This window comes from Nannospalax galili, unplaced genomic scaffold (assembly GCF_000622305.1).
Source record: "Nannospalax galili isolate Female #2095 unplaced genomic scaffold, S.galili_v1.0 scaffold718, whole genome shotgun sequence".
NCBI lineage: Eukaryota > Metazoa > Chordata > Mammalia > Rodentia > Spalacidae > Nannospalax > Nannospalax galili.
The window spans coordinates 901,760-929,356 of NW_008341417.1; the positions used below are offsets into that span (position 1 = coordinate 901,760).

The window sequence follows — 27,597 nt, forward strand, 5'->3', positions numbered from 1 at the left end:
TATCACATTTCTTGGTGGTATAACTGTTGGTAAGCTGTCTTTGCTCAGGTAAATAGCCCTCCACCCATACTCATAACTCGAAACACAGTGGAGCACCAAAACTTTTAAGACATGAAAGTAGGGGACTTACTGGGGGAAGAGGGGGTTTGATGGCAGTGGGAGTGGATTAGAGAGGATAATGGGGGTAAGTATGATCAAAGTGCACTATGTATGAAATTTTGAGAGAATAAATTAAAGAAGCATATATTGACTTAGAACCTAGGAATCTGCCTCACCAAACCTCCCTGTCTTGAATTCTTACATAGTTTAAAACAGCATAAGTTCTTGTTTTGTGGTTAATAAATCCTCCAGATGGACTCTTGAGATATCCTTTAAGTTTGAGGTCTCTCATCCTTAATTTCAGAAGCTAACATTTGAATTTTGTGAACAGGACCATCTCTCAGTCTTCACCACCACAACCCACCCTTGGACCAGCAGTCTCCTGATACTATAGTGATGGGTGGGCATCGGACCACAGAATGCTGGGTATCAGCAAGCGCACAGGTTGTAGTTAAGGCTGGTGTCCAGGAAACGTCTTCTGATTCCACAAGGTAATGTTTTGTCTGTGGCTCCTTATAGCACAAAGTTCTGCCAAACAATAGCCATTGCTTTTAAGCTCAGATTTCTTACTGGGTGCTGCTTTTGCCACCAGAAATTTTACGACCAGCTCTTAAAATACCCTTGGCATCTTTACACTGGCAAGATCTAACTGAAATTGTTAGACAAATCTCTGGAAATGTGGTCTGGATATGTGCTGTATCTAGAGCAAAGAATTGCTAAAGGAAAACCTAGAAACAGCAAGTGACAAATCTTCCCCCGAGGCTCACAGATGTTCCCTACAGATGCAAGGAGCATGCCAAGAACTAAAATTCCTTTGGGGGGGGGCTCTTATCGGCAAGCTAAGGTAAAGAATCAACAGTAAACACGTGACTTGTGGTAAGCAAAGTTTTCAGAGCGCTTCCCTTAACCATTCTTTTTTATTTTTATTTTTTTAATTTTGTTTATTACTTTTATTTTATGTGTATGAGCGTTATGCCTGCATGTAGGTAAGTGCACCCACGTCATACAATGCCCGCGGAGGTTAGAAGAGGCTGTCGGATCCCCTGGAACTGGAGTTACGGACAGTTGTTAGCTGCCATGTGGGTGCTGGGATTCGAGCCCGGGTCTTTTGAACAGTCAGTGTTCTTAACCGCTGAGCCATCTCTCCAGCCCCCCCCGCCCCGTGCTTTGCCATTCTAATAACTGCTTGCAGCTCTTTTTTTTTTTTCTTCAGACCCATGGAACTGCTCTAATTCCTTCTTAGATTATGACTGTAGACTAAGGTTTAGCTTTATTAAACTCAGCCTTTAGCCATGAGTCAATAAGACCCTATCAGAGGCTCATTGTCCTCTACTAATGCCACCATACTCAGTAGGCTTTTTGTAGTTATGTAAATATAGTAGCATATTTGTAGGTTTCTAATGCAAATCGTGAGTCTTCCTGAGGACAGGTAATGCATGACTTTTTAGTAAATATGGAGCTGTTCTTTAAAGTGCCAATGGACAGTAGCCACTTAATATTTATTTAATGCTTCAATGGTCACACCACCTTGCATGTTAATGTTGGCATTCGGTCCTTAACAAGCACTATGAAGAGGTCTGTGGACATCTTCATTTTGCAAATGGGAATACTGAGACAGCTATGGAATCCAAGTTCAAAATGCCCATGCCTCACTGTGCTCTTTTTTCAACAAACATTCGCTGTGTCTGCTGTGGGCTGGGCACTGGGATAGGCTCTGGGCTGGCCGTGACTACTGCAAAGCCTCCATGGAGCTAACATTTTATTTCCCATCTATCATGTGAATTTGTGTTGCTCTCCCTAACCAATCTCTTTTAAACTGCTTCTGATTGAAGTTCTTAGTTCACACGGCTAAATAATCCCCAGAAAGAGTGCAATAATTCACATTCCTGAAAATGTCTGTTTTCTCAGACCCTTACCAAAGGCAAATACTCTTTCACTCTCGCTTTTTAACCCTTGCTTACTTGATGGATACTGTATTCATATAGACCTATGATAACAATTACCACCTTAGTTTTATTTATAAACAATGAACTGTAGTGATTTAAAACAGTTAAAGAAGAGTAAGTTTGCTTTTAAAATGCTCCATATCCTTTCATACTTAAAAAAAAGAAAGAAAGAAATCAATACTTCCTTCTAAGTGCCTATGAATATCTTTATTGGGGTATCTATTTTTTTCTGAAAAATATACCTGATATTAAAGTTGCTTATTGACATCTCTGACTCTCAACAGAGCAGCCCCTCTTCATCCCTAGCACTGTGACCATGGTGCTTGTAAACAATTAGCTTTGGGAGGTAGTAACTTGCTCATCCCTGAAACAACAGCGCAGCATTACAGCTGGTTCATTTTGGAGCCTTCCTTATGGAAGACTTGTTAGGAGTCTTCCTTCCTTAATTAGGTGCACACATGTGAAGTGTGTGCTTTCCATAGTCTTCTGACTGAAGAAGTGAGGTTAGTCACAACTTCTGGCCAGACCTGTTGAGAGGACTAAATAGATCGAGGCACACAAAGTACTTAGAAGTGTGCCTGGCACAGAAATGCCCTCAATAAATACCAAGTGAAGGAAAGGATAGTCAATGAGTCATAGCCTTAGATGCTGCAGGTTCTTAAACTTTAGTGTGCATAGGATTGATCAGGAATTCATCAAAATATAGACCCCTGGCCTTACTTTCAAACATGTGACTCATGATGTCTGGGAAGGAAGTGGTCCAGATTCTTTTCACGACTTACTGGTCAACCCGTGAGTTCTATGGTACCAGGAAAATATGGCTTTCTTCTCTACCTGCACCTATCTACCCAGTCTCTGCTCAAGGAGGTGACTGGATTTTTAGCCTTGTTGTTGCTGGTCCTTAAATACAAAGTCAACAGAACTAAGGAATCTGAAATGTACCTAGAGCCTCACTCCTCCCCAGATAAAAATTTCAAAACTAAAGCTACCACGTTGTCCTGGGCAGAAGTTCCCCAAGACGCAGTTCTCCATCTTTCCCTCGGCAGCCAAAATGTGGTTTACTATGTGCCAGTTGCCTTACCCAATTTTATCATCATAATATCTCCATAAGGGAGGAAACAAGCTCGGGAGTTTATTACTCGTCTGAAGTCACAGCAAACAGGTAACAGTGTAGGGTGCAATCCAGGCATGAGCATTGCCAAACCTGAGCACCCCCCACCTCTCTGCAGCTCAGCAATGGGGTGGAGGAGAGCAAGGGAGGGACATCTCTTTTGGCCTGTTGGGACAGGTAAGCTTCAGGATCTGGGGTGTGTGTGTGTGTGTGTGTGTGTGTGTGTGTGTGTACATGTGCATGCATGCATGCCTCTGTGTGTTGCCAGTAAATTCCTGTTTATAAGTCATTACACAAAACAGGAGATTTTTTTTCCCCCTGTACACAGATACTATAAATATAGGATATTAAGTCACCCTGACTTCATCCTTAACCCATCAGTCCCTGCTAGTTTGCATGCTACACATGTATAGCATGACTCAAAGGACCCTCAGGCAGAGGGTGGGTTAAAAACCAATCAGACAATAATAATTTTCATAAATGGGAACTCCCTGTCTTCTCAGTTGTCTATTCAGCTAATCATAAGTCATGGATTTCCTTTTTAGGGTAATATTTACCATAGACCACGGCTGGTTCTAGGGAATACGTAATACTCATTTATCTGATGGGAAACATGTTCTTAAAACATTGCCTAATGATAGATTTACCTGATAAATAATCCTTTGGATTAAATAAAAATGTTGAGGAAAAATTTGGGCTGGATGGTGGGTAACAGAAAGGTGAATAGGAATAAGCCATGGTTTGAAGGAAACTGAAGGTGTTTGTCTAGAGTGGCGTGCTGAAAAATTCCTCCTGTAATGAGAACAGAGCAGGGAGAGGGAGAGACACAATGAAAAAGAAAAGAAGGGGTGAGGATGAGCACAGGAAAAGTTAATGATAAACACCTTCATTGCAGTGTTAGAACATGCAGGCTTTTGATTTCCCATGTTGCCCATTTCTCCTGGGAACTCTGGCTCACTCCTACTGCCCACCCCCCATCTCTCAGATTCCAGTCAGAGGAGTTAGGCTGTTGGGGGCACTAGCTTTGTGGGATCCATTGCTCCTTGCTCCTCATTTAGACTCTAAAAGCTTCATTCATCTGGGCCTCAGATTCTTCCTCCATGAAGTGGAGATAGTGGTGGTTTTGGTCATCTTGCAGGTTGTTTAGGGAATTAAAGTAGTTGATATTAAAAGTGCTTAGAACAGTGTATTACATTGTAAAGTCAACATGTCCTGATATTGTTCAATTCAGCTGAGAAATCTGGGGTCAGCAGGAACATCACCTGTCAGAGGTCCTAGAACTAACAAGTGATGGAGCTTGAATTTGAATCCCAGCCCATGTGCCATCAATCTCTTTGTTTTGGTTGGTGGGAGCAATAATGGTGAACCATAGGACATAATACAGAACATGTTTTCCTAAAGTGCATGAAACCAGTATCTATTATTTGAATACACCAACTTGAAGTTGATGGGTCATTTTAAAACCAGAAAAGACAATCCAAGAACTATGGATCATTTCATTCAAAGTGTACAAACTGTTGACCAAGGGCCCTCTCATTTCTTATAGGGATGATTCATTTGGCCTGCACAGTATTGGCTGGTATTGAAAGGTTTGCACTACTTGAAATGTTTCAATATTGGGAGATTTCATTTTTTAAAGAAATACTTATTATTTATTTATTTATTTATTTATTTATTTATATTGAGATAGGGTCTTACTATATAGCCGTGGCCAGCCTGGAACTCACTATGTGGACCAGCTGGCCTTGAACTCACAGAAATATGCCTTATTCTGCCTTGCAAGTACTGAGATTAAAGGCATGCACTATCACACCCAGCTCAGGCTTTTTTAAAGATTTATTTTTGTTTCTATTTATGCATATATGCATGTGTCTATGTGAATATATGCTGTGTGTGCGGGTGCCTATAGAGGTCCAAAGAAGGTGTCAGATCCCCTGGAGCTGGAGTTTCAGGTGGTTGTAGGCCACCCCAAAATGGATGTTAGGAACCACTGAACAATCTCTCCAGCCCTAAAAACCCTTCTATAGAATGGTTGGATCAGTGTCCCAACACTTACCTGTCAAACGTGTTCAGTGGTCTTTGAGTGTATGCTTACCATGCCAGACTATATTTTTGTATCTGGCCCACTTCACACATTTATGTTCCCAAGATAGTCCACTGAATATGGGTCAGTAGAACCATGCCCCTTGAACTTCCAACTCTACTTATCTCAATGAAACTTCTCAACGGATAGAGTTTGATCATTCCCCAGGCTGCCTCCATCTGGTACACAACTTCTCACAGCATGGGACACTGGGTATGGTAAGGCCAGCACAAAGTACTGAAGGACACTTGAGTCACCTTTTGGGAACCTATTGGACCAGCCCCATCAGGTTGATCTTTATTACCTTTGTACAGCTCTCCTAAGCTCACATTGTCTCAACGTTGGTCACTGAAACATTCCTTACTTAGGTTCTCCAGCCACAAGGTCACTTCATCTTGCTGCTCCCAGAAATCACAGGAGGCTTCCCCTCTACTGCATAATCAATCCATCTTGTTCAACTGCTGCTAAGCTCACACAAATATTCGCTTACCCTCCACAGTGTGTACAGTGATCCACACAAAGGCTCCTCCAGGAGCTGTAAGTGAAACTATGCAGATGATGCGTTCCCAAGAGCAGGTGATGCTAACTTTGCCTTGAGTGCCAGTTACTGCCTTCCATCTTTGTGAGTTCTTCATGAGGTACGTATTAGCCTCTTCATTTCAGGAAAACTAAGGCTGAGCATGGTCAAAATACTGCCCAATGATAACTCTAATTCCAAAGCTCTATTCTCTTTATTGCCTTGGAAATATGAAAACTCAGTTCTGTGCTGCAGAAGAAAGAACCCAGTGAATTCTCTGGAGAGCAGAGGTTATTCAAAGGAGGAAGATGCTATTTGACTGACCAGGTCAGGAAGGCTGCATAAAGGAGGTGAATTGGGACAGATTCTGGAACATGGAGAGGGAATTTAGAATAAAGAAATGACATATGGGGGACGCAGTGCCAAAGGTGGGAAATCTTGGTGTATGTCATTAGCTTGACTGGCATGGGACAGCTTCACAGGATGAAGAGAAAGAAAAGGGCAAACTATTGGGCAACTTGAATGCTTGCCCTGAGGAGTTTGTACTGAGAGGCTCTGGGAGCCCTGGAGGAGGCGAGCAGTAGTGACTCACACCATGAGCTGCAGAAAGAACCACTCCCCTCATCTTCCTGTCTCCTCCTCTTCCTTTTCTTGAATCTTCTGGCCATAAATGACTTCGGTGTCAGGTGCAAGGAGGCAACCCCAGGTAGAGGAAAGCGCATGGGCTTTGGAAGGTGCCTCTAGCTGGAGCATTGTGAATTTAGCTGAGCCACGAGGGCACATGCAGTGTCACCTCAGAAGGGCAACAACTGTCTCACATGGAGGAACCAGGGAGAGTAGTGATGGAGCTAGATAGAACTTGACATGCACATCTGGGAGCAGTGAGTAATGAACTCTCCCTGAAATGGAAGGTCCATGGGGGAAGCCAGGTGTGAACTAGGTATGAAGTGCAAACATAGATATTTGGCACATGTCAAACTAAGTATCCCTGTCTAAGTCTGAAACACAGTGGAAGGATTTTGAGCAAGGGAGTGAAATTGAAGGCTTGGACAATAGTCCACAGCAGGGATCAAGAATGAAGGAGAGGCTTGAGACAGACCCCAAATGAGAGCAGACCCCAACACTATAGGTGAGCAATGCTGAGTAACAGTAGCAGTGTGAGCAGAGCAGCAGCAGGAACAGTGAGGCCCAGCTGTGAAGAAGACACCATCATCGTCATAGTTTTCCTGAGCACTGTCTTGAGTTCTTCATTTTCATCCATCTCTTTTTACCTCCCTTCCTTCTCTTTCTCCTTCCTTATTTGGTTCAAATTTCTTTTTAACTCTGTAAGAATCAGAATTGGATACTGCTTGAAACAATAGAGCACACTTCTAGAGAGTCAGCTTCTTTCTCTGCCATACCATACAGAACACGTTCAGTACTTGTTCTTTGAGGGTCAAAGCCAGACTCTTCTACCTTGCGGCTCTACCACACTCAGTTCATAGCTCCTGCTTCATACTGCCTGACAGCTGCTCGGGCGTCAACCATTGTATCTGTTTTCAGGCAGCAGATGGCATAGGGAGGAGTGGGGGAAGATAGAAACTCTCCACTCCGAGGACGTTCCTGGGGTTTCCATACTCTAGTCCTTCTGATCCCAATCAGACAGATCATGTCACATTGACTTATCTAGGGTGGGGAGACGTGTGCTGAGGAATGAGGGCTTTACTTTAGCTTGCTATTTGCCACAACTGAGACCTGCTAGTGTGGCAAAGAGAATGTTTCTTCCTCAGTAATCTTCCTCTCTGAGGGTCATGCAAAGGAAGTCAATTACATCTCTGGTGAAGCTGTGGTCTGCAAACATTTCCTTACCCCTGACTAGAGAGTTCTATGCTTGGTACTCGGGAGGTGGGTGTGGCATTTACTGCCAAGGTGCTCACATGTCCCTTGACTATGGAATCTCAAAACCGGAAGGGGTTATAGGCATCCCATAGCCCAGGCCTCGATTCTCCAGTGGAGATGATCTGCCTTCAACTTCAAGTCGTGCATCCCGTGTGCTGGTGGTTACTGCCACAGACAGCTTATTCTGTGAGTCAGCCACTGTCATTTCTTTATTCACATACCAGTAGCTTCTCCTCAACAGGGAACAGGTCTTACTCTTCTTTCTACAAAATGGAAGAATACATGTTTTTCTACATTTGCTGTGTGAAGGAGCTCTCACACTCTCCTGTCCATGTCTATTCTGGCTCTCTCAGCTATTCTCCTTGTTTCTAGAGGGGGTGGGCCATATGGGTACGCTCATATACTTGGGATTTGTTAGCCTTGGCTCTAACATGCACTCACTGGCTGTGTGACTTTGAGTGACTGACTAGCTTGAACCCTGAGACTGCATTTCCCTATGAGTAAAATGAAACTAATCTCTACTGCGTGAGGTTCCTGTGATGTTTAAATGAGCTAATGAATGTGAGACAGTCTGACACCAAATACAGCAGTTATTATCACTGAGAAGATATACTTGTAATTATTAATAATAAAACATCCCTGGTCCCTCTTCTCTTTTGGATAAATTGTGATAAGATATTAGATAAAAGAGAAGAGACTCTTAACACGTGTAGGAAAAATTACAAAGTAAGACCTCCTGCTGCGACAGGGAGTCTCAAGTTTTCCTCCCTCTACCATTTTCACCGAGTTACTGTTGCTACACATGGAGCACCATCCCCTGGGACCTCCAGCTTGCTGTCTCTAGCTGCAGTGCCTCCTGGGAAAGTCCATCTATTACAGGGGTGATTGACACTCATTGGCCTTCTGTTGTTAGCAGAAACAAATAGAATGCGAATAAACAAATACTGGAGAACTCTAAGATCACCTGCATTGCACAGACTCAGAAAACTGGGGGTTCTAAGTATTACCTTCCCACCCACAGCTGGGTGGCCAGGGGCAAGTCACAGTGGCCCCTGGGCCTTGGATTGTGATAGCCTGTTCAGCAGCTGTATCTTAAGACCAAAGAGAAATGATTGGCTGCTGCCTGGATTCCCCTGAAATCTCTGTCTTCCAACTAAGTCTGGTCCAGGTGGGACTGGCATCTGGGTGGAGGCTGGGTGCATGCCCAGACAGCCCTGCATGGTCTATGAGCCAAGCATAGGCTGCCTGCTGCCAGGGTGGGATTGTTCCTGTGATTTGGCAACATCCAACAAGCATGTCCCATCAGGGCTGAGCTAAAAATAGGTCTTATTTTAGGGCCCAGAAAAACCAGCAGCCTAGCACACAGGTAAAACCAAGCTGCCTCCTCCCCGCCCCCAAGGGCACAACAGCTAAAGAGAAGAGTTTGGCTAACTTTCCCACAATTCACCTCTTTTCCCACTTCTACGCCCTGTCCTGACTCCCTCCCATAACCAATGAGTGTCTCCTCCTCTTCCTCCCTCATCCCTCCTCCTTCCCCGCTTTCTCCTCCTGTTCCTTACCTCTTCACCCCAGATAAACTGCCTTTGCATTCGCAGAGGTACTGAATATGGGCATGGTATACTGGGTTCATACCCTGGCTCTAGTATTTTCCAGCTGTTTAATCCAAGAGCAAGTGACGCTGTGGTTCTCAATTGCTTTACCAATACAGTGGTGTTAAGTATCTGCGCTTCTGATCCTCCTGTGCCATGAGTACTAAAAGCAGCAAGTGCTGGAGCAATGGTTCTAGAAAATTGTCCTGTATCATAATCATTTGGGTGGATGGTGTTTGCTAAAGCAGGGAAAGCTGGGCCTCCCCACTGTTTCTGATTGGGTAGGTCTGGAGAGCACTGCTTCCAAAGGAATCCCCAGGAAGTGCTGATGCTAGTGTCTAGGGACCACATGGTAAGGACTTGGAAAGAAGGTCAGGGTGTGACTTGTGGGTCAGACAGGAAGGGTCCAAATCTGGGCCCTTGCTCCTTCCATCAGAGTGACTTTGAACAAATTATTTTCTCAACCATATTTAGAAAACAAGGGAATAATATTTCTTACTTTATAGTGTTGATGGGAGGATTAAGTGAGTTAATTCGTATAAAAGCACTTTAAACAGCATCTGGCAAGAGCAAGCACTGAATAAACATTAGCTTTTATTAGTATCAGAGAGTCTGCACAGAACATGAGTTCAATGCGTGTTCGTTCCTCCCTCCCTGTAGTTGCTGTCAGCTCCACTTATGTTTCTTTATACCACCCATTCCAGAGTCTTTGTGAAAGGGGAGATCTGGGACCACTGAAGAGTGAAGATTAAAATTTAAAATCTAAGGGGTCACAGGAGACCCTGAGACAGGTACGGGCTACTGTCCAAAGAGATCCAGGCTGGATGGGTAGAACTAAAATTAGACCCAGGTTTCCTGTCTTTAGTCCCTGGAGGCAGACTGACTGTTCCCAAGAGCGCTAAAGGAACAACCTGCCCCCGCCCTGCCCTAGGCTACTGCCAGCTTTTGGATTGTTTCTGCCTTGGTTGTTTATGACTGTAGAGACACAGCTGTAAACATCCAACATCTGAGCATAAATGACCTTTTTTTTGGATTATTTTTCCCTTGCCCTAACGTCCTCCAAGCAGAATTACTGGCTCAAAAAGTACAGACGGTGTCACAGCTAAGAGAAACCTAGATTTCCTTGATTCTTCCAGGAGTAGCTTCTTATTTTTGCAGGGGTTTAAAAGGGCTGGCCCTGCTGGTGTTGGAAGCAAACCAGGGAGTAGGAAGTTAAGGCTGAATCTTCAAGTCAGCAGGGAAACTGCTGTGGTCAAGAGGCGGCAGCTCCAGGCCAGGAGTGAGATGCCTGACTGCTGGCAGTCATTTCCCTGAGCAATGGAGTTTACTTAGATCAATGCTTCTCACACATCACCGAGTAGGAATTGCCTGGAAACCTTGTAAATATGCAGCTCTGACTTACCTGGCCTAGGGTATGGCCCAAGATCCTGCGTTTCTAGCAAGTTCTTATACTGTTGATTCTGCTGATTGTGGGCTGGTACTTTCAACAAGCAAGAATGTAGACCGCTCCTCCATCTAAGGCACCATTCCCCAGCCTTTTGTAATTGCAGCTCCAAAGAGTTCCCTTACCAGGCTGGCTTAGGAAGCTTTGTTCTAAGGGGCTCTGCGTGTATGACTGCCCCAGGGCTTATTGCCTTACTGTTCCCTGGCACTCTCTTTTCTTCAGGGTGTGGGCCTAGCTTATGTATCATTCGTTCCCAGTGTTTGACTTGTTACAGTTTGACCTCATTATTTTTATTGGGTAAGTGGGTGGCTGGATGGAAGGATGAATGAACAATTACGAAGACTGGGGAACAGGAAGTAGAGGGGTAGGGAGACGCAGGAAATAGTGGGGTAGGGAGACATGAAGGTGGGGGGTGTACATGTGGTTGCAAGATTATTACTGTCCAGTTGGGCTTCCACAAACCACCCTCACCTCCCAAAAGACCAGAGTCAGTGACCCTCCTCTGATCCTTGACAGCTTTTTCTAGGCCCCCCAAGAATGCCGGCCCTGAACCAAGAATGAACTCAGATAAGTGAATAAGATCCAGAAACCTTAGAGTCCCCTCACAGGGTGGCTCTAATTAATTCCAGAAAACAAAAAGCAGGTGTTGGCAATCTTTCTCCTGCCCAAAGAGTTATTTACACAAGTTTCCAAAGCAATCCCCTTCATCGTTTGACATGCTTATTACACGGTTCTCTTCAGGGAAAGGTCTGGAGTGAGTTAGTTCAGTGGAAGAGAGCAAGCCTCTCAAGGCCAAGGGTGGTGGGAGCCCTTTCCCTTCCCCCACTCCCAGGATACAGGCTGATGGCCCCATCCCTGCTATGGTGTCTGTGTCCAGTCAGGTCTTTGTGTTAAAGAATGAGCCTAGTCAGTGCCACCCGCTCCTCAGCATGGAAAGCAGCTGTGGCACAAAATGCCCTTGAGCTTGGGCATTTCGTTACTGCACCTGCAGTAACACAGACATCTGGGTTCCTTCCAAGTGTGTCATCTTTGATTCTGAAATAATTTCAAATGTACAGAAAAGCTCCAAGAAAAGTACAGGAATCTCCCATTTGCCTTTTGCCCAAACTCCTCAATTTATCACCATTTGTCCCATTTGTTAGCTCATTCTTTTCCTTTTTTCAGTCCCCCTGATTGAAGATGACAAAAGTTCACTGAAACAAAAAAATTGGAATAAGAAATGCTATTCAAAAGTCATAAAACTAAATGCAAAAGAAATAGGTAGACATTTTGAAAGGAAATCAAGTTGGTAGCCTTTCTACATCAAAAGCTATTAAAATTTAAAATTTAAATTTAAAAGGGAGTTTTGGGATACTATGTAGCATTAATATATCATTCATTTTCTGGAACCATTTGAGAGTAGGTTGTTAGAGTATCACATGCCCCCCCAAGTGCATTCAGTATTTTAGTGTGTATTATCTAAGAGTAAGCATGTTCTCTTCTGCAGCCACAGCGAACTCTCAGGTAGTCTGATACTGATAAAATACTTTTTTAGGTTTTCCTTTTTATTTACTTATTTTTATTTTATATGTACGAGTGTTTTGCATACATGTGTAAGTGTACCTGTGTCATGCAATGCCCACAGAGACCAGGAGAGGGTGTTGGATCCCCTGGAACTGCAGTTAAGGATGGTTATTAGCTGCCATGTGGGTGCTGGCAACTAAACCCAGATCCTCTGTGGACCTGCCAGTGCTCTTAACTGCTGAGCCATCTCTCCAGCCCCTGATACCAATAAAATACTTAAATACTTTATATATATATATATATATATATATATATTTGCTTAATATATTTTAAATTGTATCAATGATGTCTCTTTATAAACCATTTTTTTATTCCACTATATGGAATACCTCATGTATTAGTCAGGGTTCTCTAAAGAAACAAAACTGGTAGAATGAACATATATGTATTCATTCTATATGTAGACCCACTGTGTTTAATTAGTGTTTCTTGCCTTTGCATACCTTTACTGCAGCAAGGATAACTTATCACTGAAGAAAATGGCACCCTCCTCCAAAAACCTTCAATTGTCAATAGACCTTCAGGGAGGGATGGACCTCATGGACCCCACTCTTCTCATGATGTACTGGTTAGTTTTTTGTCAACTTGACACAAACTAGAGTTACCTGGGAAGAGGGAACCTCAGTTGAAGAATTGCTTTTATCAGACTGGCCCATCTCTGGGGCATTTTCTAGACTGTTGGTGATGAGGGCCCAGCGCACTGCGTGTAGTGCCATCCCTGGGCAGGTAACCCTGGGCTGAGAAAACCTGGGGAATCAAACCAGCAAGCAGCATTCCTCCATGGTTTCTGCTTCCTGTTCCTGCCTTGAGCTCCTGCTCTGACTTCCATCAAAGATGAACTGTGCCTTGGAAGTGTATGATGAAATGATCCCTTTCCTTTTGGTTGTGTTTAGTGCAGCAACAGAAAGCAAGCTAGAACATGATGAAAAGTTGATAGGCCTGAGGTTGAGTGGGTTTTGTGCATGTAACTACAGCTGCAGTGAGTTCATGAGGGCAATGGCAGTGTCATGTCCAGGAGGCATCTCTTTGCTGCATATCCTGGTCCTCTGGCTCTTACATTCTTCCCACCTCCTCTTCTAAGCAATTTTGTGTTGAATATGGAGAAGATTAACATGGTTCCAAGGTCAAAGCTATACAAAAGGGTGTGCCTCAGAGGAGTCCTCTCCCCATTATTCTTTCCACTCCAAGAGCAACCCAGTCTAGGTAACCTATTTTATTTCTTGGTTTATTATTCTTGAATTTGTTGAATTTTAAAAAGGAAACAGATAGATATGTGTGGGTTTCTTGTTTCTCCTTTCTTACACAAAGTGAAGAGCCCTTCAGAGACAATTTTGCACAGTGCTTTTTTATTGGCAGTTATTCTATAACTGTTCATGCAGTCGGTCCTTGTTCTTTTTCACCCTTAGATATTCATGGTAGATTTTTTGTTATCCTCCCAGTCATAAATTATGGCTGCTCCTCTCCTCTTGTGAATTTTCCTGAATAAAAGTATATAACATGTGTCATACCGTAGACTTCCAAGCCCAGATTTTAAAGGGCTATGGGCTTCTGCTTTCTTACTCCTGGAAGGAGCTGCCATTCTGCGCAGAAGCTCAAGGGACACTACTGCATGGTGATAAGCCACATACTGAGTGGTCCTGGAAAGTAAGAGACCAACTCCCTCTTGTGTCAGCTGACCATGGTCAGCTGGGTGACCTCAGTCTATATCTTGTGGCTAACAAGAATCTTAAATCACAGAATCATGAAGGGTATGTTGTGTGAAAGTTAAGACACTGTTGTAGTTTGATTTTCTGTTGCTGTGATAAAACAATGACTAAAACCAACTTGAAGAAGAGTTTATTTCATCTTACATCTCCTTTGTCACAATCCACCACTGAGGGAATTTGGGTAGGAACTCAAGGCAGGAACCTGAGACACAACCTGAAGCAGAGACCATGGAGGAACGCTGCTTACTAGCTCGCTCCTCTGACTTGTGTTCAGCCTGCTTTCTTATATAACCCAGGACCACCTGCCAGGGGTGGCACCACCCACAGTGGGCTGGGCCCTCCCACATCACTCAATAATCAAGAAAATGCTTCATAGACATGTCCACAAGCCAATCTGATAGAGGAAATTCCCAAATTGAGGTTCCCTTTCCCCAGGTGTGTCAAGTTGACAATAGAAGCCAACCATGAGAAACACTAAAGTCTGAGGTGATTGGTTACAAAGCCACATAGAGCTGGAACAATATACTCCACTGTGGAGATGTCCAACCCCCACATTTACAACCACAGATAATGCTCCAGTGAATTAGTTTGTCTGTTTATATTTTTATATTATTGGGGTATATATTTCAAAGGTAAAATCTTAAAAGTGGGATTGATTGCTGAACTAATTTGTTAGTGATTTTGTAGCAATAATTTATTTTGCAGTTTTTGTGAGTCAGGAATGCAGGCACAGCTTGGCTGGTGCCTCCAGTTCAGGGTCCTTCAAAACAGTGGATCAAGCCATCTGTAGAGGCTGCAGCCATCCCAAGGCTGGGCTAGGGTCAGGTCCATTTCCAAGTCCATTCCTGTAGCCTTTATCCTTGTTGCCTGCCACCTAGAGACAGTGGCTCCTGAGTGTGAGTCTCTCCTAAGAGTGAATCACAACTTGGCAGCTAGTTTCTCTCCAGAGCAAGTACACTAGTGAATTAGAAGGAAACCAAGGCCGAAGTCACATTCTTTTGTAACCTCATCTCAGAAGAGACAGCCTATCACTTTTACATTATCTCAAGTACAGCTCACATTCAAGTGGAGTGTGAGACAAGGGCATGAATATTGAGCAACAAGAATAATGGGGTCCACTTAGGGGCCAGAGCAGTTCTCCATGCAAGCCACTTACTCCTATCTCTTTCATATCTATTCATGACTTCATATACAATTTTTTCTTAATGTGAGAAAGTTCTCTTAAAATATTTTATTTCTTTTTATTTTAATATAAAATTAAAATTAAAATTACCTGCATGTATGTAAGTGCACCTGTGTCGTGCAATGCCCATGGAGGTCAGAAGAGAGCACTGGATCCCCTGGAACTGGAGTTACACACAGTTGTTAGCTGCCATGTGGGTGCTGAGAACTAAACCCAGGTCTTCTGGAAGAGCAGCCAGTGTGCTCATAACTGCTGAGCCGTCTCTCCAGCCCCATGAGAAAGTTCTTTAAGTATTAGAAATCTTAACAGTTTTACTTATGGTATATGCTACAAATATATTTTCCAATTTCCCATTTGTTATTTGATTTTGCTAATGGTGATTTCCCATGTAACATTTTTTGAAAAAGAATTAGTCAAATGTATCAATCATTTCTCTTTCACATCTTGAATTTGAGTCCTAGTCAGAAAGTCATCCTGAACACTCAGCCTATAGGAAATTCATTTTCTATTCTTCTAGTGCTTAGAGTTGCTGGGGAATTTATTTTTGTCTCTGGCATGAGGAATGGGTCTAACCTTTTCTTCGCCAAATACCAATGCTGTTGATTGAAAAGTCAACCAATTTTTTCGTGCTAGTGATTTGAACTACCATCTTTATCCTGCCCTTGAATCTATACACTATCTGGTGTGCTTCTGGTTTCCTATTCTGTGCTGTGGGTCTGTGTTTGTATACACCACACACTTTTTAACTGGAGTCCTTGAGGAGGCATTAATATTTGGTGAGGCCAGTGCTCCTCCTGTCTCTGCCTTCTTGTGTTTTTCTATCCATTTTCTGCATGCTTCTTATTGCATATTAATTTTAGCATAAGCTTATTTAGCACTGAAAAAATGGCTGTTGGTATATTTATTGGAATTTCAATTAATTAATAAATTAGCTCATGGTGAACTGAAATTCTTGTGATGCCAAGAGCAGAAGTATACTTAATTTTTTTTTAAAGTTGATTTTATTTATGTGTTATTGTGTGCACCTGCTTGTCTCTATCACATATGTGCAGGTACCTTCGGAGGCCAGAAGAGGGCATAGGATCCCCTGGAACTGGGGTTACAAGCAGTTGTGAGCCATCTAATGTGGGTGCTGGGAACCAATCCCTGGTCCTCTGCAAGAGCAACAAGTGTTCTTACCACTGAGCCGTCTCCCCAGCCCCAATCAAGAGCAGACATACTTTTTGCCATTTGTACAAGTTCTGTATGTGCTGGGTGTGTTTCGTAGTTTTCTTCTTATACTTTCCAATGTTCTAATTAAAAATTATGTAACTTTAGAGAAGTTCCTTTATCCTTTTGGATTTGTCATCCATAAAAAAGGAGATCATAATATATTTTGTAAAGAATTGTTAGGAAAAGTGAGGTTAAGTTGCAACACAAATGCTGGTAAATCATGTTTCCTGGTAAATCATGTTTCCTAGCTCCTTCCCTAGAAACTCCTGCTTGCTCTTGGAGGGAAAGAGCAGAATCATGCCTCAAACATGTCTAGGAAGAACATGGTCTACATCAATCAATAAGTCACTTACTACCATGTACCAGGGGCTGCACAAGTTGCTAGGGGTACAATGGAGGGAAAATCAAACAGGATTCTTGCTCTCATAAAGCCTCTGCCTAATGAACATTCCCCATTAATCACATAGGAATAGAGAAAAGCAAAATGGAAAGGCAGTTAGCAAGTGAGGCCCTGGCACTCACCAGATTTTCAAATTGCCCAGCAGAGTGAAGTGAAAGCCCTTGATTCCAGATCCCAGACTGGCTCATCATGAAAGCAAATGCAACCTACCATCAGCAAGAAAGAAAGGGGAGGTAACACCTGGAGATGGCAACTGGGAGCAGTGACTGTGAAGAGACCTACCGAGGCTGAGCTGGGCCTGGAATCTCAGGCTAGGGCCCTTTCCAGCAGACACCCACTGCCATTCTATTTTCCATCTGTACCTCTTGTCATTGTCACGTACTATCAGAGTTTCAGCTGTCCATGCCAGACGCCTGGGAACACTGGTGAGAAAACAATTTCACATTCCCAGGCAAGACCCAGTGTCACTGGAGTCATGTCACAAGGCTGCAACTTGATCCATAAAGAGGGCAACTTAGCAAGACAGTGCTGATTGGAAAAAAAAGTAGGATATTAATTTGAAAGAGGAAGGCAAGTCTCTCTAGTAGAGTTATTATAATTTTGTAATCAAAGAGTCTTTGTGTGACTTGTCTAGATTGATTTTGGTGAGCTTTTTCTTATTTCTTTTAAAATATTTCATTATTTTTATTTTATGTGTATGAGTGTGTTGCCTGCATGTATGTGAGTGCACCTGTGTCATGCAATGCCGCAGAAGTCAAAAGAGGGCTTCGGATTCCCCTGGAACTGGAGTTAAGGACAGTTCGTAGCCACCATATAGGTGCTGGGAATTGAACCTGGGTCCTCTGCAAGAGCAGTCAGTGCTCCTAACCACTGAGCCAACTCTCCAGCCCATTATTTCTGACTTTTAAAATGAATATTCTAGAACGTTCCTTGTAGAGTCTATAGAAAAAAACTGTTTTCTTTGTCTTTATTAATAGAATCCCAGTTCTAATGGGAGCAAATGGCTATCTGGAATAAAGACTACATTTCCTTCATTTCTATTCTAGTTACTCTTCTATTCTTGTGACAGAAAACTGATCAAAACCTATTTGAGGAGGGAAGTGTTTATTTCAGCTTACAATATAGTCCTGCATCAAGGTAAGCCAGGGCAGGACCTCAAACAGAACCTGGAGGCAGGAACTAAAATGAGCATGTGGAGGTGTGATGCTTACTGGCTGCTTCCCCTGATCTGTGCTCAGCCTTCTTTCTTACACAACCCAAGACCATCTGCCTATTGGTGGCACCACCCACAATGGGCTGGGTTCTCCCACCCCACTCACAAAAATGCCTCACAGACATACCCAAAGGCCAGCACAATAGAGAAAATTCCCCAGTTGAGGTTCCCTCTTCCCAAGTATGTCAAATTGACAACCGAAGTCAACCATGACAGTTTCCAAAGAGGGATAGCTATTTCAGCCCTGTGGGAGGTCAAAGAATTGATAGGTCCAACTTTCAGAAAGTAACTGAGAGGATAGAGGTTACTTTCTGAAACTTTTTTCTCTCTTTTTTCCCTCCCTTTGGTTAGAATATAGGATTGACAAACAACCAGGGACCACACGTTATTTAGCATCAAGACCACATACAATTTAACAAAGGATTAAATTTTAAAAACCTAGGATATCCTGAGACTTGTGTAATTTTTGGATAGCTCTCTGATGTTTTGATCTAAGGCTAGAATGTCTCTCACAGTGACAGAAAGAAGTCTCACCTCACAGGTGTTGTGAAGGCCCCCATGGCTCTTATCTGCCTGGATTCCTTTTCTGCTGACTTTAACAATGCCGTCTCAAGTTTTCTTTGAGCAACGGCCCCTTCTTCCAGTCTTAGTAGAAATATTGAGTTACGTGACCTTCCCTTAAAGACAGACCAATTGAACTTTGAATTTGAACGGAATCTGAATCTTGGACAGTATAACTCAGACATTAAGAATTCCAGAGTGGATATGTCCCAGAGGTGTTAGCAAAGAAATTTCCTTGGTAAAAAACGTTAGCCAAGAAATAGAGCAGGGGGCTAAAAATAGAAAATCACTATTTAGAGCTGCCATAATCCTGGATCTAAGCAAGAATCATCATCAGTGGATGGTGATGAAACCACTGCATGAAAAAAGAAGTTGGAGAACAAGGTATTCATCCACTCAAAGATTACTCACAGCTACAAGGGTAGAATTGCCGTCTTCACACTGGTGAGATCTGGAAGATTCCACTCCTCAGATGATCAAACAAAGCATCATCAATGATAGAACATCCATAGCCCAGGCTGTGAGGCAGTTGGAAGACATTCATTTCACCTATGTAATGTCCACACCAAGCAGAGTGACCTGAATCCAATCAGGAAGAAATGGCCAGGTAACTCTGACTCCAAACCAAGGGACATTCTGCACTCATATCCTCCACAGGTCATTGTTGTGACAGACCAGAAAGGAAGACAGCCAGGTAAACCAAAGTCCCTGGGGAATTAGTCTAGAAGAAAGGAGACTAAGAAAATAGGATAGCTAAAATGCACTATTCTTGATAGGATTGTGGAAAAACAAAGCAAATATAAAGGTCGGCTTGGGGACAATTGGGAAATTTGCATATGGACCACGTTAGATAGTAATGCATACTCTGTGAGTGTTAAATTTAGGTTATATGGAAGAATATTCTAATTTCCTTGCTCTTGGGATAACTATGTTGAAGTCTTTTGGGGCAAAGTATCATGAGGCCTGTGTATACACTGAAATGGACACCCATACATCACATAAGCGCTCCCGGCACCCACCGTCTCAGGTTTCTGTGCCTTCTGCTCCATTCTAGCTCTTCTCTGAGATTCCTCACTGGCTTTGCAGCTGCTGGATCCACTCAGCACTTCCGAATGCTTCTCTTAGTCAACTTCGCCCTGACTTCTGTAAGACTGACAGTCCCTTTCTCAAAACTCTCTGCGCTCTCTATTTCTATGACACGGCCCATTCCCCAACTTTACCAAGCTCTTAACAAATGGAGACTGTAAGAGAGCCTATCCTATCCACCTCTTTTCTCACTCATCTCCTTTACCACATTTTTGTCCGGATGCACAAGCCAGTCTAGGTCTCCCATAGACTGCCATGTTCAATCCTTGCTGCTTTACATCTCAAGGCTGTTAGTCTAACGTGGGCCTCTCCTTAATCCCTGTTCCACAGTTCCTTAAACTCCAGCTCATCAAGTTCTTCAGTGAGGTTTTTCCTGCTCCAACCTGATCCAGAAGGTACTGCCTCTATCAGCATGTTTCCTAACTGACTGTAGGATATCCTCTCCTTCAAGCAAGAAGCTAAGACCTTTCTCTCTTGTTTAACCTTCCCTCATGACTTGGGAACGTCCTAAAATTAGTGATGGTATGTGATACACAATCATGCTAGTGTAGACACGAATGTCTGGCACAGAGGCAGCACTTCAGGGTCATAGATGAATGAATGGGTGAATTGTCAGTAAAGGACTATACGTTTAATAATGATAACATCAATGACAACAGCAACAGTGCTATTGATAACAAGCCCTTACAGAGCACTAATTCTGTGCCAAGCGTTGCACAAATTGCTTTTACCTAAATTATTAAATCCCCAGAAGAATCATGGGGTATTAGCTCTAATAATAGACAATCAATCTTGAGTTATTACCACGTGTCTAAGCATTTTGCATGTAGTTACTCATTAAGCCTTACAAGTGCTGTATGAATAACAACACAGTTATTTTCTTTTGCTGATGAGGAGACTGGAGTTGGATCTAATGAGATAGGCAGTTATTTGCTGTAGGTCACATATCTAGTAAGTGGAGGAGCTGGGGTTTATCTCCCTAAAGTCATGGGTGGACTCTAGACTCCATGCCTCCCAGAGCACTTGTTAAGATTTAGAACAGCTGTAACTACACAGGGTAGTTTTAAATGCTCAGTATAGTCACTGTGAACAGTTCTGAACTTCAAGCACATTAGGAGGGATGGAAAGCAAAATTATTCATGGGCCTATGTAGGCAGCACTTTTGCGTCACCTGTTACTTAAACTCAGATGCAATGGTAACAGTTTTGGTTGCACCCGTTGAGAGACAGGCTACACAATAAAGCATCTTAGCACAAATAAACACTGACGACATGGCCAAGAGAGCCTTGGAAAAATCATGTGCCTGGGTTCCTAAGTTATAATCCTCTAGTCCAGGGCTTGAAATTCAACCTTGCTGACAATAAACAATAGACTAAACATTGTAGGCTCACACCCATGCAGAGGACTGGCTGTGATAGGAGGCCAGCTTGCTGGCTTCAGTCTCTGGTCTCTTGCATACTGAACCTGGCAAGTTCACACTCTGTTCATTCTGCACGTGTGCTTGAATCATGGACCTCAGGGTGGACCCAAGGCTTGTGGTCCCCCAAATGTACAAACTTTGGGAGGTAGAGTCAGACAGAAGAAGCAGGAGACACAGATGCAGAGGCAATGTCTGAATCTTTCAACTTGGGGCTTGGATTCACACTCTGAGATTTGTTCCCTGTGTGAACTTGGACAAGTTTCTCAGTTTTCTTGCCCCCCCCCCGTTTTATCATCTACAAACAAGAGCAATGGTTTCCACCTCACAGGCATAGGAGGATATGACTGTGACGCTCAAGTGATAACAGAAAACATTTATGTGTGCTTCCTATGCCAGGCACTGTTTTAAGCATTTTAAAACATGTATCAATTTACCTACTCTTCCCAAGAACTTTATGAGAAAGGTAGGTGAAAATCAATAGTCTCTCTTGGGACACCAGGGACTGGAGAACCAATGCTGGGAGTGCTCAGCGCACTGACTGGCCCACACAGTGGGTACATCTTGAGAAAGCTAAGCCTGACCTGGATGCCAAACCCTTGCCTCTACCTCTGAGAAGGTGGGCTCACTCTCCAGAGTCAGACAGATGCTGATCTTAGCAGCTTCTCCACATAACAGCTGGATTACCTCAGGCAAATCACCTAACCTCTCCGAGCTATGCTTTCCTCATCTGTATCATGGGGGATAATCCATTGAACTAAGAGGTAGCAATGAGGATAGCTACCTAGAGAGTGAGTGGAACTTTAATGAGTGCTCAGCAATGAATCGGCTATTGCTATCATCATTATTTTAACTAAGACGTCCCAAATATGGGAGTCTATATTGCAGCCCCACTCTTGCCTCAGGCCAGCTTTAGTGCAGGTCTCAGCCCTCTTTGTACTCCCCAGAAAAATACTCATCTACACCAAAGATGAGTTTACTGGGGACTTTATGGAGAAGCAGAGGAGGCAATTCTTAGGACACATACCAGAAGAAATACATGGACTCCTCCTTTGGCATCTCTCTCCTGAATTCGTTTTTCATGCTGCATCTGAACTAGCCCATCTCTGCCCGCGTGGTGCTCCAGAGTTCTGCTTTTGGTCTGCCATTATCTCTTTGGGCTTTCATGCTTAGCTTAGTTCTTGACCAAATTTCACATCTAAACATGCGCAACCTATTCAAGAAACCAAAGTGATTCCACTAGCCAACCATTCCTTTTTAGAAGAGTTTAACTAACCTCCAGTATCCTGTCAGAGTTCCCTATAAATACACAGTGGAAAAGTGTCTGCTAAGTACAGTTCTGTCTTACTCTATTATTACACCTCTCCCCACTGCTAACATTGTATAGCTTGAAACATAACACCTACCCAGGAAATGGGAATACTATTGTTATTTCCAATTATTCTTACTTATTTAGTAAATCAGGTTATTTGCTGACTTCTACTATGAAATCTACTTAGCTGAACGGGAAAATTTGCAAATTGTATCACAAACGTAAAACCTTCTAAAAACAAGGTGCATTCTAGACTGGCCTTTCCTAGGGTTTATTAAAATGATTCTTTCCAGAATTTGAAATGTAGAAGTCTTTTTCAAGAGTAAGATTTATTTGAAGATTGCCAATTAAGTATTCAGTAAAGAAAGCTGAGTTGGTATACTACTGCTTAATCTCTTAACAAATAAGATAAAATGATATCTGTTCATTATAAGCAGCAACGGTTTGAAGGAGAAAAGAAAGTGAAACAGGCAAATACTGATGCCACTAGGCAATATTAGCAAGGGAGACGTTTCAACATTCCAAACACCATTCATTGTGTTTTCAAGAATCTGACTGGAAGGCCTCATTGAGTCTTTGTAGATAAGCATGTGTGCAGATGAACAGACACAGGAGATTCAGCAGCTCCCTACTATCCCAGTTTTCTTTCTAAATCAGTTAACCCTGACCCTACTGCTGGATCCTCCCTCCCACTCTTGGAGAAGAGGGAAGGTATGCCATTCTTTGGCAGAAAGAACTAACTAGGAGATTCTAATTTCTTTTGTTTGGTTGGTTTGTTTTTTGAGATAGCGCTATGTAGCACTGGCTGGCCTGAAACACTCTGTAATATAGTATAGTTCAGGCTGGCCTTGAACTCACAGAGAGCTGAATGCCTCTGCTTCCCAAATGCTGAGATTGAAGGTGTGTGCTGCCTCTCCCAGCCTATGAGATTCTACTTTATTAGAACTACCTGCTTCGAGTAGAAATTTTGTAGATCTTAGTAGTTTGGCATACTTCTAAGGGCTTTTCTTATTTCTTTTCTTTTACCTTGGGCATGTCCAGTTTAGGAGCACGTACTTGAAGAAAGAAGAGTAGGAAATGGGAAAGGGAAGAGACAGAAAGGAGGGGATGGGGAAGCACCCACTGCACATCCACTATTTTTCAGGCAGGTTTGTACTACCTTTCACTTTGATTATGATGCTTAATTTTCATTACATTTCAGATCAATAGTATTGTGTCTCTTGAATAAAGATAGAATTGAATTTCCCAGAGGATGAGGGTCCTACACATTCTCAGAGCTAGTGAGAGGCAGAGCTAAACTGTTCCTCGTCTTCCTATTCAGAGTCTAAGGTTCTTTTCAGAATAGCATAATGCCAGTAACAGAAGGAAACTACGCTATGGTTTCTCCAGCCAGGTTCCTGGCATGCCTTATGAGGCACATGGGAGCTGGGCAAGAACTTTGAAGATAGTTTCCAACTTACCTGTGAGGTTTTCCTGAAACTTGAAATATCTGCAGACTAACTTTGAACTGCTGCTGGTCTTGAGTATTCCCTCACTGAGTTCCTTGTGTGTTTGCTCTGCCTCTCCTGCCGTCCCAGACCCTCCCCTAGGGCCTCCCTGATCTCCCTATTGGTCAGCGATTCAATGGTTAAATCATTGGACCCAAATCCAATCTATTCTGACTCATAGGCCAGCTTCTTTATTGATTGCTAATACTTTTGAATACATTCCTGCTGCCTGCCTCCTTCCTCCTCTTTCACAAACCCAGTTGACCCTGACATTTCCATTTTCTAACACAGGCCCTTGATTTTTGTGGAGAAAATAGAAATAGAGAGACAGAGAGGCAGAAGGGGAAGTGGCACATTTTTATTTTATTTATTATTTTTATTTTATGTGTACTAGTGTATTGCTTGCATGTATGTAAGTGCACCCATGTCATGCAATGCCTATGGAGGTCAGAAGAGGGTGTTGGATTTCCCTGGAACTGGGGTTACAGATGGTTCTTAGTTAGGCAACATGTGGGTGCTGGGAATCAGAGCCCAGGTCCTCTGCAAGAGCAGCCAATATTCTTAAGTGCTGAGCTATTTCTCTGTTCCCCAAAGTACATTTATGACAAGAGGCAGAAATTGAGTTGATATACATTAAAAAAAAAAAAAAAAGAATGGAAGGGCTGGGGAGATGGTTCATCTATAACACTCACATAAAATCCCAGACATGACCACATACTTGTAACCCCAGTGCTGAGGGGAAGGTGGTGGGAAAGACAAGTGGTCCCTGGCTACCTGGCCAGCCAGTCGAGTTGAAAAAATGGGTAAGCTCCAGGAAGGATGAGACTGTCATAAGGAAATAAGTCAATGTCCTCCACCGGCCTCCAAATGTGGGAGTGCACACCAGACACACACACATTTACACAGACCTACACACACAATACATAGCACACACACTAAAATAAAATAAAATTTAAATTAAAAAAAGTGGAGAGGCGAAGCAAAAGGGGAAATCAGGCCTTGGAGGCTAAAGTTTGAGAGAATTGCTGGTGTGTTCAGTGAGTGAGGGATACTGGAGCAAGAGCAGAAGTTAACAAGTTAGCAAGAAAGATTTCTTAACACATGCCGCTTCCTTCAAATTCCCAACAAAATAAATGGGAATTTGTTTTCAATTACTTCTGGGCTAGGCTTTATTATAGTCCACACAGCATAGAGACTGGGCCACATGGAGATCTGGATTTATGAAGGTTACAATAAAACCTCTAAGATTCCTTCCCATGTTAAACAAAACACCTGAGCTGACCCCTCAAAGGTTGATCAACCTCTGAGAGTTCTGTAGGTAAGCCCACATGCTATGGGCTTCCGTGGTAGGCAGGTGTGGTACAGTCTTGGATGAAGGCAGTCCACTGTGAGCCTGGGAAAGTAGTTTATATTTATGGCTCTTGGTATGCTCATCTGTAAAGTGAAAACTAATGTTCATTGTTGATTATTTTGAAAGGTTTTTTTTTTTTTTTGAGACTTATTATAGGCTGGCTTCACACTCTCAATATCCTGCCTCAGACCCCAAGCACTGGGATTACAGGTATACCAACAGACCTGCTTAAAGTTGCTTTTGGTAATTCTATTTTTGAATTTGAATGACATGCTAGACACTATAGTAAACCAGCTGAATTCTTACTATGATCTGAGAGCTATGTGGGGTCATTTCCTTTTCACAGAGAACACCTAGTAAGCATGAGAAACACGCCATGAATTCCCAGCTGGACTATGACAGAGCTGAGATTCACAGTTCATCTTTCTCTAAGTCTGAAGTTTCCATTTTACAGAATCTAGCCTTCCAGATTGCCTTGAGGCCACAAGATAGTAGTGATAGTAAGCTTTCCTAGAGAATGCTCCGAAAAATATTAAATGCTAGGGGTTCAAAATACATTTCTAACTACTGTCTCCTCTGTACTTAGTTGTTTCCTGAGAATTAATGTCACAGATGTGGGGTGCATATTTGATGCCTCCCCCAGATCCCTTTCAATGTATGTATACCTACTCCAGATGGGAAGGGAGGCCTTATCCAAGGTCATCCCCCTTCCTGGCCAATGACCATCTTGGATAGTTCTGAAGGTCTTAGAGCTCCCAGTGGGGTGACCGAGATCACTTGGGGACCGCATTGTGGACTGCCCTCTCCATCAATCCTACTTCCAACTTCTCCCCTTTGACAGGCATTTGTGTCACTGTCCTCCCTCAAACATCCTGTGTGCTAAGCACCTGAGCCTGTTTCTTATAGAGCTACAGCATGTGACAAGCTCATATCACAGTTCACTCTTCACGCATCTGACTTTTTTGCTAATCTGAAAGCTTCCGGAGGGCAGGGTCCTGTATATCCTGAATATACCAATGCTTGTCTAATAGCAGGTCCAAGAAAACAATATATATTGAATGGAGAACTATATCTGCAACCTTCTGGTGTAGTAATTATATCAGCCAAACCCACCCGTTCAACCACCCAATTTTGAAAGCCATTTTAGTGTTATGATTCCCATTTTATAGGTAAGAAAAGGAAAATGCCTGATGGTTCCAAGTTCTGCCTGAGATCACATATGTAGGTATGAGTCTGGGTTTCGGTCACTGGGAGTTCGCCTTTGACATTCACGTTCCTAATCACTTCTCCTTACTGCTGTTTCGATCCATGTACCTATACATCTCTCATCCACCAGTGTATTAAACACAGATGTAAAAGTTAAGCAAGGAAAGAGAGAGAGCTTTTATTTCAGGAGACTGGAGTCATCACAGAACATTTCTGTGAGGAAATGTCTGTTCTGAGACCAATATCCAAGTGTGGCGTATTAAGGGTACAGGTTGTCAAAGCTCCTCAGAGAATTTTGATGCATGGGTGAATTTTGGAGCAATTGCTGGCACGCTGAAAAAACATCCATAAATGCCATTGAAGAGGCCCTGGGATGTGCTGGGATCTGGCATAGCCTCCCCAAGGCAGGGTGGGAGCAGCCAACTCTACCCCCTTTAAGGGTCCTGGGCCAGAGCTCTTTGAGTTACACTTCCTGAGGTTGGGCCAGAAATCTGCCTGGATATAAACCTCACACGTGCATCCAATGATGCCTCAGGAAGTGGAGGCTTTGGGGCTGCACCAGAAAGGGGAGGGGAGAGCCATCCGGAGCGGCTCAGCAAAGCTGGCTCCCTCTAAGCATTGTCCTGTTCTTCCTCCAACAGGATGCCAGCAGCCCCACAGAAAAGGGACTCATTTGTCTTGATTTTTAGCACAATGACTTGCTGCTGGCCTTTCTCTTGGGCCCTGCTCAGAGCAACAGGATGTGTGCCCTGCCAGGAGAGAAGGAAGGAAGGAGGGAGGCTAGGGAAACGACAGAGGAGTTCAGGCTCTCCAGGCCCCCAGCCTGATCCTGGACCCTGAAAGACCCAGGCGTGTTTGGGTCCAGCTGGGCTATAGGGCAAACCTTAATCAGATATAAGCTGGGTAGCTATTACAAACTGAGTTATCATTTCTGGCATGTCTGAGAGGCCTTTTTCCAGTTTTTTATCTTAGTCTGTTTTTCTTTGCACATTTAGGGGGAAAAGATTATTTTAGTTCAAAAGGAAGCTTTCTTTCCATTTTTCTTCAGTGTTAAATAAAAAATGTATGCTTTCAGCCTTTTTAAACAACTTGTTTTGCAACTGATATTTTCTGGGTTCCCTCAAGACCTATAAACTTATAACACCAATCTCTCTCTCTCTCTCTCTCTCTCTCTCTCTCTCTCTCTCTCTCTGGCTTTGTTTTTGTTTGTGTGCTGCTTGATTTTTTTTTTTT

The 27,597-nt window shown here is 43.1% G+C and overlaps 1 long non-coding RNA gene across 2 annotated transcripts; it reads left to right on the top strand.

Annotated features, from left to right (window-relative positions):
- Positions 1-340: 340 nt before the first annotated feature.
- LOC108491025 lies at positions 341-17,366 on the top strand. Of its 2 annotated transcripts, none has more exons than XR_001872526.1 (3): positions 341-590; positions 5,739-5,877; positions 16,874-17,366. It is a non-coding gene; the product is annotated as an uncharacterized LOC108491025 (long non-coding RNA). The 2 variants fall into 2 exon arrangements; XR_001872527.1 differs by having other exon boundaries at positions 16,877-17,366.
- Positions 17,367-27,597: the final 10,231 nt, after the last annotated feature.